This window comes from Perca fluviatilis, chromosome 3, assembly GCF_010015445.1.
Source record: "Perca fluviatilis chromosome 3, GENO_Pfluv_1.0, whole genome shotgun sequence".
Taxonomy (NCBI): Eukaryota; Metazoa; Chordata; class Actinopteri; order Perciformes; family Percidae; genus Perca; species Perca fluviatilis.
The window spans coordinates 42,569,364-42,590,315 of record NC_053114.1 but is presented as its reverse complement, the minus strand read 5'-3'; the positions used below and the strand labels follow the sequence as shown (position 1 = coordinate 42,590,315).

General features: G+C 40.1%; 1 protein-coding gene across 4 annotated transcripts in view; it reads left to right on the top strand.

Annotated features, from left to right (window-relative positions):
* The first annotated feature begins 179 nt into the window (after positions 1–179).
* Positions 180–20,952, top strand: part of LOC120556187 (multiple epidermal growth factor-like domains protein 11) — a 182,714-nt gene continuing 161,941 nt past the window's right edge. For 3 of the 4 annotated variants that reach the window (XM_039795621.1, XM_039795620.1, XM_039795618.1), the window contains exon 1: positions 1,220–1,471. The gene's annotated coding sequence lies outside the window, so the exon portion shown is untranslated. Of the gene's footprint in view, positions 408–1,219; positions 1,472–20,952 lie in introns of those variants that run through there. The other variant, XM_039795619.1, reaches the window with a different exon arrangement.

Sequence of the window (20,952 nt, the reverse complement as noted above, 5' to 3'; positions counted from 1 at the left end):
TAATGCAATACTTTCATCGGTGGGCCATGTGTTCAATCACCATTGTGTTACCCCTCATTGATTGATATTCAACAGTCATTTATTTAAGTGAAAATCCTCGAGATTTGCATGGATGTGTTGAGATTTCCCATGAAAAACAAAATCCAAGATGTTGCTCAGCACTGCCTCTGGTGGTCGGGATACATATCACCGCGCGCTCAGCTCCTTTAAATTTAGTTTACAATCACTTTCAGCTTGTGACATAAAAGGTAGACTGATACAAAAACCCTAACGTTAATAAGCCAAACGGACAGGTGCTCTCTCAGGAGTTGGCAGAGAAAACAAGCGATACAACACCGGTGAATAGTGGACTTCAGTTCAACAGGTGGTCGAAAAGAAAGGGGCGGCCATGTTGCTCTGCTGGACGCGTAAGTAGCCTACTTTTTTTTTGGCTAGCATGCTAACCATGACCTTGGTGGAAGACGGTTTTCAGGTCTTAACTACAAAGTAGGACTAAAACAGTGTAAAAAAAATAATTTGTTATGTGTAACATTCCTGCATTCATAATCTAACTTTAGTAAATTCTGACTAATGTTCATTTTGTGTATTTATTTTTCATGTGTTTGTTCTGGCTAAATGTCTTTTCGTGTGTTTTTTTCTTTTCCTCCCCGATAAGCTTCTAGTTTAAACAATGTTATCTTCAAATATCGAATATGACATTTATATTTTATTTATTTTTTAATTATTATTCGATACTGTAGTGCAGCGTTTCTCAAATACCATACCCCTGGGGGTACTTCGGAGTACTGCAGGGGGGTCCGTGATCTTTTTGCAAAATGCTCATTTAAAAATATGTCATGCATAATTCCTAAAATAATTATACTATAATAATGAATGAATTATGTGATGGATTCTGAACATTTGAAATGTAGCATTTACATTTTTTTTTTTCAGTTACAATTGGTTGTTGTTTAGTAAATCTATCACTGCCGACACTGTATTGTTCCTTTTTATATCTATGTAAAAATGTTTTGCGCTGGTCAGGGGGCTTAAAAACACAATTCAAAGGGGGTACATTATTGAAAAAAGTTTTGAGAACCGCTGCTGTAGTGGAACTCAAACCGCTAGATCAAAAAACCGCAAAGCAGCAGTGTTTATTTTATTTTTTAAATTTTTTTTCCACAAGCGAAAGCGTCGGTGAGGTGGGGTTGTTCCTCTCGCTGCCTCCGCTGATCTTTGGTCGCGCTGCAGCAGAGCAGCAGCAGCAGCAGAGAGGAGAGACTGAGCTCAAGTTGGCAACTACTGTACACCGAAACGGATGCTGAGGACTTTACTCATGTTTCTACATCGACATCTTTCAGAAAATGTATTTTTTTAAGCATAGTTTCTCCCGTGTCGTCTCTTCAGGACGCTCCTTTTTAATAGCATGTTTATATGCAATCCCATATTCCGCGCGAGAATGAACTTTATTTAGGAAGCATCCCTCCTGCAGGTAAGCCGTTATTGTTGTTGACCCTGTCATCTTCTTACTTATTTTACACACAAAGATGAGCAGTGAAACATTGAATGATAATAACCTGACACAGAGGAAGTGCGTGGTTTCGTATTAGGGATTTTATAATCACAACATCGCACTAATGATGGCTATTTTATATTCTACATTGCAGTATTTTTTATTTATTTTTTCCATGCGTGTTGCTGTGTTGTAATATTATGAGCTCTATTGTAGAGTATCCTGCTCAAGTGATTGTAATTACAAGACTTTGCACCAGACTTGGTATAACTAAAGAAAATGATGCCATTATGCCATCTGTATAAAGATGGACCTTTTTTTTTATATTAACTTGGCAGATTTTTTTTCAGTTCTAACTAGCCTTCAATTAGTTATTCACATTATCACTGTTTTTACTGTCTGTGTTTGAGGCTGGCTTGCCTAAAAAAAAAAAAAGTTTGTCTCATAGCTCCTTTTTTTTATTTAACTGTATGTTTTCAGTACAAGCAGTCACTTTGGGGTTTGTCCTTTATTTACTGCAAGTTGATTTGTTCTCCATCTCTTCACTTTATTGTGCAGTCCTCCGGTCCCAGACCTCTGCTGGCTTTTATTCAAGTGATCTAATCGGGACGTAGTCGACCTTGGCCGACGGCTCAATGCAATTAGCTGTGATCAAGTAGCTTGTGGGACAGAGGAAGTGAGCCACTATAACTAAACTAAAGCTACAGTGAGCTACATACTCTTGAGTGCAGAGGACTGGAAACCCGCTGCTGTGCTTTTGAGATGGTTTGTCTGGACTCTGTCTGAGGTTCTGATGTTAATTAGATGAGTCAGGATGAGCATTGCTGTTGTAGTATTTCCATTGATCCCCCCCCCCCGAGGCGTCACAGCAGGCAGACTTTACACAGGGAGGAACACGCTGCCGGCACTAGATGGCGATCTTGAGCAAGGCACATGAATGTGTGCCAACAGCTGGGCTACAACACTGAAGTGTTGCTGATTATTCATATATAACGAGGTTTCAGGTCACGTCTCGTTTGAAGATTATATTCAATCATTAAAATAGATTGAATATTCAGAATATTTGTGTTCAATGAACCAAGCATGTAAAGCTCAAAGGAGAAAAAAAAAAAAAAAAAAAAAAAAAAAAAAAAAAAGAGAGAGAGAAAAAAAAAAAGAGAAAGAGAAAAAAAAAAAAAAAAAAAAAAAAAAAAAAAAAGAAAAAAAAAAAAAAAAAGAGAGAGAGAGAGAGAGAGATCTTGTGTTCTCTCCTCAAGTGGCTGCTGTAGCTGGGGAACGGGCTGTGCAATATGTCAGGGAAACGTCTGTCACAAATGTGCCTTTGCAATAATAGTAATGCAGCTTTTTGACGACTCCTGAGCTCTTACTTTAATTAAAATGTGTTTTACTTTTTAAGATGATGCTGTGTGGCTGGCAGAGGTGGTGGTGGTGGTGGTGGTGGTGGGGTCAACACAGTTTAGTTGAAGAATCATTTCAGGACCACAAGTTGCCAGGAGTGTGTGTGCAGGAGGAGAGGGCTGTGCTCTGAACAAGTACTGTGTGGCTCCGGAAAGATGAGAGACAAAAAGGTTGAAAAAAAAAATGCTGCATTTCAAAGTAAATGAGATGGATGGCAGATGGCTAAAGACCTAAATGTCAGGATCACCGGAGCACATGGCTTGTAGCCTACTTGAAGCAATGTTTTTTTTTTTAAAGAAGAGTGAGTGAGATATATATATATATATATATATATATATATATATATATATATATATATATATATATGTGTGTGTGTGTATGTTTCCTGTTATCATCCAGGCAAATATAGCTCTGTTGTAGTTGGAGATGATCAAATGTTTTTAATAATCAATGGTCATACGCAGGATTCAGAATTTGCTTTACTCACCAGCCCAAAAAAACAATGGTAATCTGTAGAGTGGCTGGTAAAATTTTACATGGCTGTTTTTTTTTCTTTCTTTTTTTTTTAAAGATTCTTTTAAAGGTCCCATGACATGGTGCTCTTTGGATGCTTTTATATAGACCTTAGTGGTCCCCTAATACTGTATCTGAAGTCTCTTTTATATAGACCTTAGTGGTCCCCTAATACTGTATCTGAAGTCTCTTTTATATAGACCTTAGTGGTCCCCTAATACTGAGTCTCTTTTATATAGACCTTAGTGGTCCCCTAATACTGTATCTGAAGTCTCTTTTATATAGACCTTAGTGGTCCCCTAATACTGTATCTGAAGTCTCTTTTATATAGACCTTAGTGGTCCCCTAATACTGTATCTGAAGTCTCTTTTATATAGACCCTAGTGGTCCCCTAATACTGAATCTGAAGTCTCTTTTATATAGGCCTTAGTGGTCCCCTAATACTGAATCTGAAGTCTCTTTTATATAGACCTTAGTGGTACCCTAATACTGTATCTGAAGTCTCTTTTATATAGACCTTAGTGGTCCCCTAATACTGAATCTGAAGTCTCTTTTATATAGACCTTAGTGGTCCCCTAATACTGTATCTGAAGTCTCTTTTATATAGACCTTAGTGGTACCCTAATACTGAATCTGAAGTCTCTTTTATATAGACCTTAGTGGTCCCCTAATATATATATATATATATATAAATAAAAATATATATATATATATATATATATATATATGATATTTTTACATGCTTTAAAATGTGTCTGGAGGGATATCTTTAAGGTACTTAATATCAACAAGCTCTTATTATGAGCAAAGAGTCAAATGGAAGTGATATCTAAATGATGTAACAAAAGTCTGTCGGAGAAAACTAAGACTAAAAATGAAAATGTTCAGCCATTCTTTGGAAAAGTCCAATCTGAATTAATTAGGGTTGGGACAGCCTTCAGTAGTCTAGCTAGTAGTTATTTGAGGCTGCAGCAGTAGGAGTCATTAATTGAGAATTTATTCTCAAGCCCATGGAAAAAAAAAACAACAGCACTTCAAATGCTCTGTGAGCCACATCTAAATAACTGTTCCCTCTCCACTCCTGCCATTTAGGGCCCTATTTTAACGATCTAAGCGCATGGCGCAGGTGCGTTTAGGGCGTGTCCAAATCCACTTTTGCTAGTTTGACAGCGAAAGAAAGGGTCCGTGCGCTGGGCGCATGGTTCTAAAGGGTTGTACTTAGTAGCTAAGTTTCCATCCACTTGTCACTCGAATTATCTGAAGTTCGGTAAAAAAAACTCATGCGAATAAAGCTGGTGAAAGTGTGTTTCCATCCAACGGCTTTAAAGCGAATGAAACCTGTTGCGTAATGACGTCACATGCTGTTTTGCGATTAAATTGGTATATCGAATTGATTTGAGACATTTTAAGGTGTTTCCGTTCATTTTCGCACTGAATCGCACAACATTCAAGCAAACATTTGGGAACAAAGTTTTGCTAGACAGAAGTAGTTGTTGTTGTTAATATTAGAAGCCGAGGAAGCTCCGATGGGCCTTTGGCCGAGGATCTGATCCAGCTCATCAAAAAGGTGGAACTTGCCTTTTATTTTCCCTCCGGCACCGCTGCGAGACAACTCTCTTTTTTTTGAGACGTGTATCGCTGTTTGAGCGCCTTCCATCTACTCCACAGGACGTCCCACGGCTTGTCCTAACCTTTGTTGGTCATTTCCTTCGCGAGTTCCTGATAAATTATGGCATTTCTTAGATTTTTGCTATCTAAAATAGCCGTTATATTTTGCTCGTAAATTAAATTCAAAAAGTCTCTCGTCTCCTCGCTCGTCCGCTTACATCATGTCTTTGTTGACAGCTGCCATGTGCGCAAACAGCGGAAATACTGGGTGGAAATGAACTAAAACTTCTTCTTCTTCGTCTTGTGGCGGGCTGCAACCATAAAATGACCTAAAACTTAATCGCAATTCATTAATTTATTCGGCAAATAACGTTTCCATCAGCGTTTATCGCATAAGCCGTATATATCGATCAAGAGAAAATCCGATGACACCGAACGTATTTCATTTGAGTCGATATTCATGAAATTCTATCGAATTTTACTGTTTCCATAAGGCATTTTTCATTCGATATCACGTAATTTGGATAAAAACGTGTGGATGGAAACATAGCTAGTGTCTTCATTAATCAGAGGTGTGTTTTGGGCGTAACATGCAATAAACCAATCAGAGTGTCCTCTCCCATTCTCTTTAAAAGCCAGGCGCGTTTGGACCTTGGAGCATTGCTATTATGATGGAGGATTTGCACCGTAATATTTTTATTTTTAATCTTTTACGTGTGTGTGCTGCTGTGTGTGTGTGTGTGTGTGTGTGTGTGTGTGTGTGTGTGTGTGTGTGTGTGTGTGTGTGTGTGTGTGTGTGTGTGTGTGTGTGTGTGTGTGTGTGTGTGTGTGTGTGTGTAACAAGCATAGTGTGCGCACGCTGTGTACGAGCCTAGGAGCATTTTACTAATTTGCTGTTAAAATAACGATGAAATGCTGTGTTATTGACTTTAGACCAGGTTTTTGATGTTCAATGGTGCGATCACTTCCCACTGCCTCAAGATAGCAATACACCCAGAATGCACCTGAACACACCTCCCTGTAAGACCAGCAGGCCCAGAATGCACCTGAACACACCTCCCTGTAAGACCAGCACGCCCATGGGCGCACAGATGGGCGCAGGTGCATTTGCTGTTTAAACTTCGTGGGCGCTGGACGGGAAACTGACAACTGGGTCGGTCTTAAACTAGCAAAGACACTTGCGCCGGGCTTTGCGCTGCGCCGGGTGCGAGATAGGACCCTTAATGTTTAACATCATTCCAATCACTGTTTAACCCTTGTGTTGTCTGCATCGTCCTCCCGGGTCAAAACTGAAAACCTTTCTCTAGGTCTCTTTTTTCGACATCTTTGGCGCTTTTGTCAATGTTTTTTTTTCTTGTTTAGCACTTCTTTTCACTACCATGTATAAACCCCACTAACACCAACTAATTACCACTACTTTTACAATTATTTATCGAATTCATGGTCAATAATAATTGTCAATATCTAATTCTTGAGTTAAAAAAGCAGAAATTATGAATTATTTAGACTAATATTAAAGGAAGGATAATTACAGAAGGGTATGTCAACGTTGAGAGAGAGAGAGAGAGAGAGAGAGAGAGAGAGAGAGAGAGAGAGAGAGAGAGAGAGAGAGAGAGAGAGAGAGAGAGAGAGAGAGAGAGAGAGAGAGAGAGAGAGACGCAGCTGGCCCAGGTTTGACTGCGGCCCTTTGCTGCATTTCATTTTTCTTTTCCCCTTTCGTGTCTTCAGCTGTCCTGTCGAATCAAGGCCTAAAAATGCCCAAAAAATAACCGTAAATATATAAAACACCTAAAATTCAGTGAAAGTAGAGATTCGATCTTTTGTTGTACTTGCGAAGCGCGTTGTATGGGATCATCTGTTTTATTTTTGGGCAATCAACATTAGGTAGTTAAAAAGAAACCCATGTTTCTGATATGGACAGAAAACGGGTCAGATTTGACCCGAAAACAACACAAGGGTTAAAGAAGAACAGGCTGTTGAGGGCCGGGTATTGAAGTGTGTAGCAGCAGAAGAGAGTTTCTCCGGGCCAGCCGCCCTCCCATGCATACAGACCAAACCGTCTGCTGCTCCTCGCAACCACAAAGCCATTAAACACCTGATGTGGTACAGAATACAGCAGGACTATTGGAGCAAGCAGTGTACTGTTCCTCCGGGGGCTTTCTTTTTTTTTGGGGGTGGGGGGGCGCATGTGGAAGCATTTTGTCCCTGAAAATTCAATGATCTCTGTGCACACGGTTGGAAGTACTATTTGTCAGTCTACAAACACATTAAACTTTCCATTTCCATTCCTATTTCAGTCCAAAATGCTATTCATATTTATGCTCGTTTTGGAGCCTTGAGAACGTCAGGCAATATTTGCAAAAAAGATAAAACGATTCTGGGCACAATTTATTTTCTATTTTACATGCAAATGTCTTGTGAAGATTCCAAACTAAGCTGTAACGGGTAAGAGAGCGGATCTCATGTTTTCTTTGAAAGGAAGTTCTTCATTTGTGTTTATCCTTAACAGAACTCCCGCTTTACAACTGTTCTCCGTATTATTGTTCATACACATGAACAGATAATTCATGCAAAATGGAATATGACCAGATAATAGAGAGTGGATTATGGGCTGAAATATGTGGCACCAGAAACTGAATTTTAATCATTTATATTTGAATTTGAATTGCTAAACTTGAATAATTGCATTGAAAAACTGAATTTGAATCACATAATTTGAAATTGTATTGTTTAATTTGAATCATTGCATTCAAAAACTGAATCTGAATAGTATAATTTGAAATTGAATTTATTCGTTTGGAACTGAAGTTCAATAAAATTTGATCCTCACTGAAAATTCAACTCTCTGTATACCTTCACATTCAGTTCTCACAATTCAGATTCAGTTCTCAAAATTCAGTTTCAAGTTACCGTGACAGACATCCGGGTACTTGAAGGATGAAGGAAGAGCAATCGGGCGCAGATCGATAGATAGATAGACAACGTTTCTCAAAGTCAAGGATCCTTCCTTGGTAGGACTGGTCCTTCCAAGTCAGGTCCTTCAGAGGCTAGGCCAGGCTCCTCCTTTGCATTCGGAGAACATGTAAATGGAACAGGCTAGCAAGTGCACGTCATTGCGTGCTTGGGCCATTGAAAATGTTTCACATTCACATGCGCTGCATTTCAAAACACTGGATGAAATTGATGTGGAACTGAATTGTGCTGTTCAGTTTTTTTTGTCGAGATGGAGAAGGTGAATCAGCGTCAGTCTGCTTGCAGGAGGAGAATATTTTGTCAGCAACTTTGCCAGCAACGTGCGAAGGTAGGTAACATCACCGACACTGATGGGCTATAATGTAAGCAATAGTCGTTTTCTCCTATTTATCCCATGTCAATAATTGCATTAATTAATCTTAATTACATTAGGCTTACAGTAGCTAACAGTTTATATTAGCTTGTAGTTTACTGCATACATGTAACATTAGCTCATTGTCCAGTAGCTTCTAGCTTTCTAACAAATGCAGTGGAAAATATGATCAGCAATTACAAGGTAAACGCTACCAGCTAATGAGCTACTACATGATATGCAGTAAACTGCAAGTGAGAAAGGTTAAATAGTACTGTAAACACACAAGCTACAACCAACCTATGAAAAGTCATAATAACAACTCCATTAATAAACACCCACTAACACAGTAAAGGTAGGTGTAAGTGTGTTAAATGGTCAACCATGTTGAAGAAACTATACCACTACACAGTTAAATGAAGTACCTTCATGTTACAGTATGCTTAAATATACTTGTGATACAATTCTAATCTTACCAGGACAGGTAACTACTGGACTAACCTAAAGCTTTCTCCTTCTGCCTGCAGTCTTGATAAACACCATCATTGGCAGCTGTGTCTGATCGCCGCTTCATGTTGAATATACTTGTGTACAGTATATAGTAATATTTGAATAAATGTTATAATAAAGATACACGTTTTGTTAATGTCTTTTTAGAGCTTGTATACCTAACGAGTTATTAAAACAGGTAGCATCTGAATATAATTATTCAGTTAGTTTCCTGTGTCCAGGTCATAAACTGTTTATATTATATACACCCCTACAAACTTAAAGACACAAATATTTTTTGAATGCCAATCTGTAATATAGCAAATAATCTATTCACCATCTCTCTTTGGCCTCTGTCTCCCTGCTCTCTTGTCTTTTGCTTTCCCTCTCCTCCTCCTCCTCCTCCTCCTCCTCCTCCTCCTCCTCATCGCTTCCTTCTGGTGATGCTAGTGCAGCACCTGGCCCTGGTTTGTCCTCTTGCATCGGGGCAATCTGATTGCTGCAGACTGTCCTAATGCCTCATCCATGTTGGCAACCCAGGGCCAAGTTGCTGCTGCTGTGGCTTTTACATCCTCAGTGACCGCCTCCGTTTGTTCCTTAGTCCCTGTTAAAAGACAACAAACACAAGAAAAATATGTTTACCGTTCTGAATGCTGTAACGTTACGGAACGTTATACTTTTTACATGGGAAACTCCTCATACATTTTAGCTTTCATTTAACGTTGCTAGTAAAGTAAACAAGGTGCAGCTTTACCGGTGTTTCGGTTTAACGAGAGACCATGTTAACTGGCGACCGTCAGCCAAATGAGTCTGTTGTTGTCGTAGTGACGACAGCTGTTGAAAACGGGAAGAGAATACGTAGCTGTCCGCGTGAATGCCTTTTTGTTAAGTTGTCATTAAAATGTCAAAACATAACCTCTCTGATTTGTCTTTGGAGTCTTGTCTGAGGAAACTTGTCCGTCGCGTTTCGAATGTGGCTTGCAGTTAAGAAAAACAGGAAGACAGCGTTGCTCTTCCTGTTAATGTCTATGTGCTCTGTGAGCCACATGGGGAGGACATCCATAACATGACAGACTGCATCACAGAATACATCAAATTCTGTGAGGACATCACCATGCCCCTCCCGGACTGTACGCTGCTTCCCAAATCATAAGCCGTGGATCACCAGTGATCTGAAAATTCTTCTGAATGAGAAGAAGAAAGCTTTCAGGTCATGGGACAGACGGGAGCTGAGGGAAGTACAGCACCAACTACGGGATAAACTGAGGGTATGTAAAAACTGCTACAGGAGGAAGTGGGAGGCCAGTCTGCAAGAGAACAATGTGAGGGAGGTGTGGAGTGGGATGAAGAGATCACCGGGTGTGGGGTAGAAGAAGATCAACACCAGGCAGCCGTGACAGAGCAAACGAGCTGAACTGTTACTTTAACAGGTTTAGCTCACAGCCATCCACTGCCTATTCTTGCTCCCACACATCCACCCTCACTCCCCTGCGGCCTGCCCCCACCACCACTACAGCACATTTCATCTCCCCCCACAGACACTTCAAACCCCCCCCTGCGTTTCATTTACACCTGGCCACCAGCGCAAGGATGCCGGCCTGGACAGCATCAGCCCCAGGATCCTGAAGACCTGCGCCAGTCAGCTGTCTGTTGTTCTCCAGCATCTCTTCAACCTGAGCCTGCAGAGGGTGCCGCTGCTGTGGAAGACGTCCTGCCTTGTCCCGCTCCCCAAAAAGTCAACTCCATCTGGTCTCAAGGACTACCGCCCAGTGGCTCTCACACATCCCATGTGATGAAGGTGCTGGAGAGGCTGGTCTTGGCCTACATGAGGCCGCAGGTGAGATCTTCTCTGGACCCTCTACAGTTTGCCTACCAGCCTCGTCTGGGAGTGGACGACGCTGTCATGTATCTGCTGCAGCGAGCTCATTTGCACCTTGATGGCGGTGGCGGCACTGTGAGAATCACTTTTTTCGATTTCTCCAGTGCATTTAACACCATCCAGCCACTGCTACTGGGTGAGAAGCTGCGGATGATGGGTGTCGGTGCGTCTACAGTCTCCTGGATCACTGACTACCTGACAGACAGACCACAGTCTCCTGGATCACTGAATACCTGACAGACAGACTACAGTTTGTCCGTCTGGACCGTGTTCTGTCTGATGTGGTGGTGAGTGGTACCGGGGCTCCACAGGGGACTGTGCCGTCTCCTTTTCTGTTCACCTTTTACACCACAGACTTCCAGTACAACTCAGAGTCATGTCACCTACAGAAGTTTTCTGATGACTCTGCAGTTGTTAGGTGTATAAGGGATGGACAAGAGGGGGAGTACAGAGCGCTGGTGGACAACTTTGTGGAGTGGTCCAGTAAGAATCACCTGCTGCTGAATGTGGATAAGACCAGAGAGATGGTGATTGACTTCAGGAGGACAAACATAAAAGATGTGCATGTTGAGGGAATCAAACAAAATATAGACAATTTCTTAGCAAGAGTAACCTTGTCAGTTATTTGCATGCAGTGTGGTCACAACTTGATCTGGCTGCCTCCTGATTTTAAGAGACTGTGTGTGATGTTTGAGTTCATATCATGCCATGCCCACCAGTTAATGATGCGATGTGATGGCGCAGTGGGTTAGAGAGAGGTTAGAGTCTCATTTATTTGCCCACAATGGTATGAGTTCTAATCCAAGTTGTTTATTAATTTATTTATATGTTTCAAAGGGAAGAGCAACGCTGTCTTTCTGTTTTTCTTAACAGCAAGCCACATTCGAAACGCGACTGACAAGTTTCCTCAGACAAGACTCCAAAGACAAATCAGAGTGGTTATATTTTAATGACAACTTAACAAAAAGGCGTTCACCCGGACAGCTACGTATTCTCTTCCCGTTTTCAACAGCTGTTGTCACTACGACAACAATAGACTCATTTGGCTGACGATCGCCAGTTAGCTCTCTCGTTAAACCGAAACACTTCCCATCCTGCAGCTACAACTGATAAACACACCAATTTCTAAATCTCTGCTAATGTTACGCATACACAGTAACGGCATATAAAAAGAGATGAAATGCACTGGACATTAGACTTTACAAACACAAATGGCACAAAAGAGAACAAACCAGCTAACAGCGAGTTTTTTTGTTGCGGGCAAAAATCCTTGATTATGCGGCACGTTTTCTTAAAAAATGCGATGGAATATGCGGGATATTTATGCAATTTTATGCGATGAAATTGTGGGAACTTGCAAAAATTGCGGGAACTTGCAAAAACTGCGGTTTAATGAAAAAGAGAAGTAAAAGTGATTCCCCCAACACCCTGCTTTTTTTAAACTTAATTTCAAAAAATAGTTTACAGATATTCAGTCATTGCAATAAGTAAACAAACAAGATACAAAAATATATACAAATAATATTAAAGTAAAAATAAAAGTAATAGTCTAAACAGAGGGAAATAAAAGATACAAAAGAGACAGACTTTCAACAATCGTTAATATAGACAGCAGGAGCAAACAAACAAAGAAATTTGAGTTTAAGATAGGTTTCTTATTGGATACATCAATCTCCGACTCTGCTTCGTTCCTCTTACGTCCGCTTATGTCTGTCACAGTAACTTGAAACTGAATTTCGAGAACTGAATCTGAATTGTGAGAACTGAATGTGAAGATATATAGAGTTGAATTTTCAGTGAGGATCAAATTTTATTGGACTTCAGTTCCACACAAATAAATTCAATTTCAAATTATACTATTCAGATTCAGTTTTTGAATGCAAGGATTCAAATTAAACCATACACTTTCAAATTATGTGATTCAAAGTCAGTTTTTCAATGCAATTATTCAAGTTTAGCAATTCAAATATAAATGATTCAAATTCAGTTTCTGGTGGCACATGTTTCAGCCCACAGTGGATCTCCTATTAAAAAAAAAGAAAAAAAAAGGAAGTTCTTAATTTGTACTTTATTTAGTGTTTATCTTTCACAGAACGATTGCGTTAAAAACTTTCCCTGTGTTATCTCGAACATGAACAGATAATTTATGCAAAATGGGATATGGGCCTGCTACGCCGTGCTACACCCTGCTGTGCCCTGCAGTGCCCTGCTAAGCAATGAACTACTACAACTACTATTTCTAGTCATAGTTCCATTATCTTTATTGTGACTATTATTGCAACTCTTCATCACACCCCCAACAGGCACCGTCCTACCAAGAGCCTGGGTCTGTCCCAGGTTTCTCCCTGAAAGGAAGTTTTTCCTCGCCACTGTCGCACTAACTGCTTGCTCTTGGGGGAATTACTGGAATTGTTGGGTCTTTGTAAATTATAGAGTGTGGTCTAGACCTACTCTATCTGTAAAGTGTCTCGAGATAACTCTTGTTATGATTTGATACTATAAATAAAATGTAATTGAATCATAAAGATCTGGCATAATGCTGTTAAAAACTGACCCCATGTAACAGCTGATGGCAGACGGATTACGCCGCGTGAGAGTCTAAACTGATCAGTCCGGACAGACCACGATCCTCGGCGGCAGCGACAGCCGCTGTGTTTCCAGTCTGCTGAACCCTTTCAACTGGGAATCCTTTATGTTCTGTCAGATCAATACATGTAATCAGTGTTGATAAATGGAGAACACTGGCTGTTGTTTCTCAAGGACATGTTGTATTGGAGTTCCAACTGCCTTTGCATAGCAAGTTTTGCCTGAAGCTCTTGTGCATTATTGCACATATGGGGGACAACGTGATACCAAGTAGCTGTAAGGAGTGGAATGTCATAATGTAGCATAATCTTTAGGAGCTTCTAGTTTTAAAAGGGGCTTCTTTTTTTTCTAAGAACTACTCGTCCATGAGCTTAGGTTTTGTTTAGTGCCGCAACTAATTTTCATAGTCGATTAATCTTGCGATTATTTTCTTGATTTAATCGTTTAGTTGTTTGGTCCAGGTAGCTTTAGGGTGCAGAGCTGCAAAGATTAATCGATTAGTTGTCAACTATTAAATTAATTGCTATCTATTTTGATAATCGATAATCGGGTTTGAGTCATTCTTTATGAAAATAAAAGTATACATTCTCTGATATCAGCTTGTTAAATGTGAATGTTCTAGTTTCTTCTCTCCTCTGTGACAGTAAACCTAAAGTAAATCTTTGAGTTGGGGACAAAACAAGACATTTGAGGACGTCGTCTTGGGCTTTTTCAGAAACACTGAACTACATTATTCCCTTTTTTCTGACATTTTACAATCCAAACATCAAGGGCTGCGCACGATTTGACCTACAATTTAAATCACGATTAAATGCACATTTACCTCGATAACGATAAAGGAACGATAATTAATCACATTCTAAAGCATCTTTTTCTGAAGCCAAAATGTTTCCAGACGACGGGGCACAAGTTGCTCAGTTGACTCTGACTCTGTGTTTGGGTTATCCTCCATTATGCTTTCCATGCGGCTGATTGGTCCGGAATGAAGTCATGTGACTACACACGCGGTAGAATGTTTTTAAGGAGAAAGTTGGCCTATCAACAGAAATAAATTATCAAAATTATCGTCATGGTAAAAATACGTCTAACGGCTTCAGAATTTCGTTGTCGATACGTTTTTGATTAATCGTCCAGCCCTACAAACAACTAATCCATTAATCAAGAAAAAAATTTACTATGAAGATAATGTTACATTGCCGACCTATCAGGATGAAAGCACAGTATCTCCTTTAGGATTTTTTTTAGCAGTAACAGTAGCGTAACAGCTGAGAAGGTGTGTCTGCAACAAAGAGTTATGAATTATGGAGGGTCTATGTCAAGACGTTTGAGCGCTGTTCTCTTATTGTCAGGACGAGGCAATGACAAAACATCAGTCACGAAATTCAAAAAGCTCCTAAGGTGGAGGTAAAAGGGAGAGAGCATTAGGGCCAGCAGCCCTTCAGCTCTCAGCAGCTTATTCATCCTGCAACAAAGGCCGAGTGGAGGAGAATAAAAAGGAGAAGAAAAAGCAACATGAAAGACTTTTAAGTGCTTCTGCCTGGTGGGTACTTTGGAGTATACAGGAGGGAGGGTGATGGAGCTGACCATTACAAAACATCATGAATGCTCTCCTCGGGGCAAATGGTTGAGTAACACATTATAAACGGAACATCCGGGGGCTTCGTGCTGCATCTTGTTGCTGCACAGAGCGAGCGAGAGAGCGAGCGAGAGAGCGGCAGTTTTTTCAGTCAGGGTCGCTTGTTTTGTTCCAGCAAGTTTGTGGGTCGACTTTCACAGTATCTATCGTTTTATTGCTTTGATCATTGAGGTCTGAGGGGGTGAAGGATGGAAAAAAACGAGCCAATAAATTGCTAGTTTGAAGTTTAATAAGTCATTAATCAGTCCCTCCAGAAAAACGTGATTATGCGATCGCATAATTCAATGCATAATCACCTAAAGTCCGCATATTTATGCGGGGGCTGCATTTTTTCAAATACGCCGCACTTTCGCCGCATCAATCGGCGATTTCCGCTCAAAATATATGGTGCTTGCATGATTTCATAATCCCCGCATTTTCGTTGTAAAAAAAAGTCACATATATTTTAGCAGAAAGTTGAAAAATGTTGCGTTTACTTCACACAAGAGCAGCCATTTTCCCCTGTTGCCATGGGAACGTTATGAAGTGACGTAATTACGCGACGTGAACATCATCGAAAAGCAGGTGTTGGAGGTTGAATCTGACATGTACTTTGAGTCTCTTAAGTTGGTATCCAATCAGAAAGCTATCTTAATATCTGATTATCTGAAATGTCTTTAAGTGCTCCTGCTGTCTATATTATTATTATTAACGATTTTTGAAAGTCTGTCTCGTTTGTATCTTTTATTTCCCTGTTTAGACTATTACTTTTATTTTTACTTTAATATTATATTATTTGTATATATCTTTGTATCTTATTTGTTTACGTATTGCGATGACTGAATATGAACAATTAAAAAAAAAAAAAAAAAGCAGGGTGTTGCTTTTTTTTCTCTTTTTCATCAAACCGCAATTTTTGCAAGTTCCCGCTATTTCATCGCATAAAATTGCATAAATATCTCGCATATTCCATCGCATTTTTTAAGAAAACGTGCTGCATAATCAAAGATTTTTGCCCGCAACAATCACAAAAAAAACTTTTAACCCTCCTGTTGCTCTTGGGTCAAATTTGACCCATTTTCAAAGTTTCTATATCAGAAATTTGGGTTTCCTTCAAACAAATTGTCAAAGAAAAATAACGTGGATGGTTCTTTACAAGTAAAATAAATGTTGGTAAAAGAACATTGAAAAACGTTGGTGAAAAACGTTGGGAAAAAAAACAACAAAAACGTTAAATAAGAGCGTAGGAAAAAAACTTGTGTCGAAAAAGATGACAAAAACGTTGATTATAAAGTTTTCATTTAAAATTTTGACCCAGAAAAACTACAAGTTGCATGGTCGACGGGAAGACAACACAAGGGTTAAGATAATTTTTTGCGGCTTTTCCCTTTTATTTGATAGTGACAGTGGATAGACAGGAAAGGGAGGAGAGAGATGGGGGATGACACGCAGAAAAGGGCAACAGGTCGGATTTGAACCCGGGCCCCTGCAAAGGACGCTGTGGGGCGCACGCTCTTACTGGGTGAGCTAGAGGTCGCCCCATTAATTGTCATTTTTAAAGCAAAATCCTAAAAATTTCAAATAATCAATTCTTTGAGTGATCTGATATCGATTTTAATAAAATCCCTAAAGTAATCTTTCAATATATGCCTTTTCACCATGGATGTATAACCCACTCCAAACCTTTTGGGGGCTCAATTCTTAATGTAAGCATTAACCTGGTGCATTATAAAACATATTTGAGGGTTGCTTCTTGCTTGTACAATTTACAGCAGAAGTTCTCTGACAATCTGTTATATTTAAGCTAAGTTGGTATGGTAACTGAAATTTCCCTGGTACATATGTAGTTGATATCAAAAATGGATTCCAATCGGGAAGTTGTGAATTTGAAGCGATTCAGGAAACCATTGGTGATACCCAGCCCTAGTTCCAGCGTCTTTTAATGTGAATATTAGCTCTATTAACAATTAAATCAGCGTCTTTGTGTTTTTTATACTTGACAAAAGAAGATATCTGCAGATGTCAACTTGAGCTCCTCAACTCGTCACTATTTGCAGAGCTCATAGACCTTCATCGTTGCTCTAGTCTGAGGGTTTGCTCATATAAAAACTGTCAAGGAGGTTTTTTTTTTTTTAATCCTGGACCTTGTTTTTTTCTCTCAGTTCTCACCCAAAATCCTTTCAGTTGCTCAACGGTGAGCACACTGTGTTTGAAAAAAACAAACCCTGCTGTGTGTTCTTTTGGTGTTGATTTTCAGAGCCTTGATTTTTGTCTGATAATAGAAATCAAACTTTATTTTAAATATCTCCATTTTCACACAGTAGGTTTTATTGACGTGCAGACACACGTACAGTAATAACCTCCTCTTCATCACAAAATACAATGGTCCAATTTTTTGATGGTATTTAAGTGTGCATTTCCTGTTTAGGTTCATGTCTAGGGCTGCTTCTTAGTCGATTAGTTAACTAATCGTAGGGTTGCACTATATGACCTAAAATCAAAATTGCACATTTTACCTCTAACGATAAAAGAACGATAATTCATCACGTTGTTCTAAGTCATCTTTTCTGAAGCCAAATGTTTCCAGACGATGGACACTGCGGGTTTTTTGACTCGGACTTAGGGCTTTGACTCCGAACTTTGTTATTCGAATATCACTCGAATATTAAAAAAAATAATGATATTCGAACGAATATTAGCCAGCCCTTAATATTCGAACCTGTTATGGGCATTATTTTTTGTAAATGCATTTGCTTGTAAACGTTGTTTTCAGTTCAGATTCCGAGGCTTTTTCACGCATTTCAAAATGTAACTACACGTCGCGGCGACGCACGTCTCTCGGCCGTGGCTCGGTAGCGGTGCATTCCCCCCTAATTCTCAAAGAAGGCAGGCTGGCCCAGGGCCAGACCAGCTCAGGGCCAGGACCAGGGCCAGGCCAGATCAGCGGCGTCTTTCTCCCGTCGCGTTCCGCTGTCTCTCCTACCTACACCGGCGCCGCACCCTGTCCCTTCTCCCCTTCCTACCTGCCTGCTCAGTGCTGCTGCACTAATATTAATTTATACAATTGCAATGCCTTGATTTTAGTAAAGTTAGTACACAGTCATAGCCATAAATGCAATGGTACTAATAATTGGCTTAATTTCTTTCGGTGTTTCGGTTTCGGTTTTGGTCTTGGTTTCCTCTTTTTTCGGTTTTCGGTTTCGGCCAAGAATTTTCATTTCGGTGCATCACTACTTACGTAGGCTACGGTGAAAGCTCCGAACTTCCTGTCGAAAGCACACGGTTTGGGTTTAATCCAGGGTCTGACTTAATGGTCAAAATATTATTAATAAATATTCGAATATATTCGAATATTAATATACAAACGAACTTCGAATATGATTTTTGGGCAAAAGTCAAAGCCCTATTCGGACTCTGTGTTTGAGTTATCCTCCATTATGCTTTCCATGCGGCTGATTGGTCCGGGCGAAGTCACGTGACTACACACGCGGTAGAAAGTTTTTAAGGAGAAAGTTGGCCTATCAGCTAGGGGCGGGAATCACCAGAGGCCTCACGATACGATATCATCACGATACTTGTGTCACGATAAGATATTATTGCGATTTTAATCATATTGCAATATTCTGCGATATATTGCAATTTATTAGGTTTTTTCAAACTGACTATGTCCCCAAAAGGAAACTTTGTCAACATCTGTTTTATCTAAAAAGATAAATGTCTCTGTTTGTTCATCTCACTTCAATTTTTATTGCTGCAAAATGGGATTGTCAAGCAGACAAACTGACCAACACAAATATCATAAAAGATCGTTACTTGGCGTCTGTGTATCGATACAGTATTGCCACGGGAAAAAAATCGCGATACTATGCTGTATCGATCCCCCCCCACCCCAACTATCAATAGGAATAAATTATCGATGTTATCGTCATGGGAAAAATACGTCTAACAGCTTCAGAATTCTGATGTCGATCAATTTTCGATTCATTGTGCAGCCCAAACTAATCGGTTGTTTTGGTCTTTGTGGACTAAGATTTCTGATTCTGATTAGTCATGTCTTATGCTTTTTTTCGTGCTGAATTACTTATTTCCATCAAACTTATGAGCACATCTCTGGAAAAAAAGAAAAAAGATTTAAAGTAGTGCTTTTATTCATCATTCTTTGTGGAGAAACTCAGTTGTACAGATCTGTCGATTAAATCCATCGATTAGTCGACAAAATCCTAGAAGTGTTAGAATTTCTTTAATGGAGGCCCTATTTATGTCAATTAATGTACTATCCTAAAAACAGTCAATTAAACAAAACCCTTCTACTGCACGTTGAACTGCATCTGTAAAGAGTTTTATTTCCGAAATTTAGGGTTGTTTCAGACAGCCTCAACAGCGTCTCTGCACAGTGAAGTAATCGTAGCAACCAAAAAAGGCTGAAATAATGCAAGCTGGGAATTTGTGTGAGATTCGTGTGGCATTTCTCACTGCATTCATTAAACGCGAGAGCCTGGAGACGGACAATCCAAATCATTATGTTCCTCGTAATAAGTAATGACCTTGCCTGCCCTGGGAGACGAGTGGAACCAAATTATAGCGGCGATCGCCCTGTGACACTGCACAGCCACCGGTTCTGAGTGAGGGAAGAATTTAATTCTGCTGTTACATTTATTTTGACTCAACCCCGAACATGTAGAGAGCACTTGTCAGTGTCCTCTGAAAGAAAACACAAGTCAGATTAGAGAAGTGCTCACTGGCTGAATAGCCTCTCTCTTCTGAGAGTTTAGTTACTTTTCCTCCTCATTTGGGCCTTCACATGAAGCTGTCGACTTCCAGCTTTGACAGCTTCCCTCATAGAAGACCCTGAGAGCTGGAAGCATTATAGTGGATTATACTAAGTCCAGCACAGCAAGACTTGCTCATTGTAAAGTGATCCTCCTGCTTTTCTGACAATCTGTCTGTCGAGAGTCTCTATGGGGTTAGTTACTGGCCGCACTGTGACAGCTGCTAACCATCAAAAAAACATTGTGCTCTACTTGTGAAGGATTTGGTAAAGCAAGCTTAACTGAACCTGATGCTGCCCAGGTATCAGTAGCCGTGTTTCCACAAATGTATTTTTATGCACATTGGAAGTATCACATTAGAAAAGCTGTATGGAAACCCCGTAAAAATACAGAACAAAAATATGAATGTTTGCTTGAGTTTTTTTTGCCATTCTTGAAAAAGAGTTGATGCTAAATGGGACGCCTTTGCTGAATAAGTTCTGATGTAGCGATCATTGAACTCGCATGACTGATCAGCTGTTTGAGTTGCCGTACCAGTTGCTAAACTCTTCACTGGGCGGTCGCCCGGTCAGGACTTGGTGGAATGATTTTACTCTGGAGAGCAACGTGGGAGCAGCGCTCACTCTGACTGACAAAAAAAAACAACCAAGACCACTGCTCGACTTGACGAACCCTCAGTCGAGGGAGGGGTCTCCGACTGATGATTCTAATATTGAACTTTTAGGGGGCAGCCCTAGTACTGCCTCAAGAAGAAAAAGACTCCTTTTTTTTATCTGTATGTTTAAGTTTTAACATCCGTTGCTGAGCCACTAGTTGGAGTTTGTCTAAAGCTTTGCAGACTTTTGGTTAAATGTAGTTAGGGCCAAAACAGGATTATCCTAGCAAGGTGCCCTGGTGCAGAAATGACCTGTGAGGACCCTTACCATACCAGAGAAATTTGTAATTTTTTTTTTCGGCCCTGGAGCGGTACCCCCGCTCTGCATGGTTAGTAGTCCAGCCTTGGGAAGGATCAATCTGGACAATTAGTGTCTTCATCATGAGGACTTGGGCACCATTTGCTGAAAACATGAGCAACTCCTTAATTAATTTTAACCTGGGTGCAGTTTTCATGAATGATTTCCATCGTGCGTTTCTTTCCTAAACCTAAAGCTGCTGTTGCTGCACCTTATTTCAGCTGAGCATCTGCCGAAGCATATTCATATGAGCTAAGACACTAAAGATGACCTTCAGTCTGCTAATGAAGGAAAGTGCTGATTGCCGTGTGCTGCTGCGCATTGG